The following is a 2328-nucleotide window of genomic DNA, read 5'->3' as shown; positions in this document are numbered from 1 at the left end:
CTTTTTTTTTTTTTTTTTTTTTTGGTATGGTGAACCAAACTCAGGACCTTATGCTTGTGAGGCAGGCACAGTGCCACTGAACTTACATCCCAGCTGGATATAACACATCTTAGTGTTACAAGTAGGGAACAGGCTCAGAGAGGCTAAATGGCCTCACCAACTTCTCATGGCCACACTGGAGTCTGGTATGGCTGCCAAGGGACCCAGGGGCGGGATCTGGTCCAGCACAAACTGGGCTGCCATGGCTCTCTGGGGCTGCTGATCCAAACCTGCCCTGGGCCCAGAGGGGCCCTCAGGGAGCTGGTAGTACAGCTGCCCTGGCTCATTGGCCAGGCAGGTGGCAAGGGTGCCGGGGGGAGGGGTGGGACAGGGCAGCCTCCTGCCCAGGAGGAGGGCCTGGGGACCTAGGCCAGTGCAGGGTGTCCACCCAGCAACTGAAGAGGCCACAGGGCAGAGGCCATGGCAGGAGGGGCAGGGCTGGCCCCTGAGGAGGAGGACCCTACTAACCTTCCCACTCTGGGTGGGTGGGATGCTCCCCAGTGCTGGGCTGAGGTCCTTGGACATAGGAGAAGCTGTGGACAATATTGGGGGGCCCTCAGGGCACACCCCAAATGCCCCAGGTGGGAGCCAGCCTCATCTATAGCCAGGGAAGCTGAGGCCAGCCAACCCCAGCCCCAAGGCTGGTGCTCTGGGAGCCCCTGGCTGGCAGGCTGGGCTACTCCTCAGAAGGCAGTGGGGAGCACAGTGGGTGGGGAGCTCCTGGAGGCCTGAGTGCAGGAGAGGGGCCCAGGAGTGGGTGGAGTAGGGAGGCCCAGCCCCCAGGAGGGAGGGGAGGCTGTAGATGTTTGCCTGTCCGTCCTCACGGTAGACTTCATAGGTCCCCACTGGAAGGGGCCAACTCCTCTGCGGCCACCCGAATTCTCTTCCTCCCCAACCCCTGGGGCTTGGCGGGCACCTGTGCAGCTGCCACATGAGGGGAGAAACCGTTGCGGCAGGAGGGTGTAGACACTTGCCAGCCCCAAGGGAGCGTGGATCCCCAGGGCCTCAAAGCTGTCGGCAGCACCCCGAGGTCCTGCCCAGAGATCCTCCCTGGCTGTCCTCGTGGTCCCAGCCCCCAGGAGGTCGGGACTCTAGGTGCGGATTCTGAAAAAGCCTAGGCCAGAGGAGACAGACTGCTCCCATGGTCACGTGCGGCGGCCCCAGTCGGGAGGAGGCCGCACTCCCTCCCTAGGTCCCAAAGAAAGGCAGGAGGGTGCAACCCCTCCACCTAGAACGGGCTGCAGCACTAAGGGACCCGTGACAGGGCTTCCGCACAGGGGACCTCCTGTGTCACATCCCGGTCCCGCAGGGCTGGGGAGCGTGCGTCACTCTTAACCCCGCCGGGTCAGACAGCGGGGCTGTGCCCAGCAGGGCCACGTGCCAAGGTGGCTCCCTCTCCACGCTCCCGGGTCACCAGTACCTGTTCCGGGAGCCCGTGGGCGGGGCAAGTGAAAATGCACGTAGCACGCACATTGGTGCTGGGGCCTAAAGTGCCGTCGTTTCAGCAGTTTTTGTTCGAGTGGCGGCAGAGCTCCCCTCCCATCTTCAACTTCTGGGCGTGGGAGTGTATGGCCACATTATGCCACGAAACTCCACCTGCTGCCTTCCCCAAGAGCGAGAAAAACAGAGAGTGCTGGGTGGTTGCTCGCCTGTCATTTCAACTACTCGGGAGGCTGAGGCAGAAGGATCACAATTTAGTGAGACCCTGTTTCTAAATAAAATTTTAAAGGAGGTGGGGGCTGGAATACAGCTCCGTGGCAGAGCACTTGCCACTAGCATGCGCGAGAGGCCCGGGGTTCCTTCCCTAATAACGAAACCAAAACTAAACCAAAAGCCACACAGGGAAGGAAGATCAAGGAGCAGTCATGGGGGCAGAGCGCGGGCCGGGGCCGGGGCCGGGGTCCAGGTCACCAGGCAGCGGAGAGCAGGGTCCTGCCTGAAGGCGGCGGACCCGCGATAGGGATGCCGAGCGGCCCGTGCCTGTGCACGGTAGACTGCGGGTCCCTCTCCCAGCCTGGTCCCTGCTGTCCCCTGGGCAGCGCGTAGGACACTCAGCTACCGCCTCGGCTTCCCCACCGACACCTTCAGAGGCCCCGCTTTTAGGCTCGGACCGGCTGCGTCCCTCCCTGAGTCCCAGCCTTCCTGAAGCCACTGCGTGTCCTGCGGCGATGGGGTCGTCTGCAGCCCCACGCGAGACCCCGAGCCATCAAGGAGCCCCATTCTCCCGCAGAGCCAGTGCAGCCTGGACAGTAGGTCCCCCAGCAAGGCGTTCACTGGGCGGCAGCGAGT

The sequence above is a fragment of the Fukomys damarensis genome, unplaced genomic scaffold (genome assembly GCF_012274545.1).
Source record: "Fukomys damarensis isolate Sample0158 unplaced genomic scaffold, DMR_v1.0_HiC HiC_scaffold_35, whole genome shotgun sequence".
NCBI lineage: Eukaryota > Metazoa > Chordata > Mammalia > Rodentia > Bathyergidae > Fukomys > Fukomys damarensis.
Note: the sequence above shows the minus strand (reverse complement) of the source record.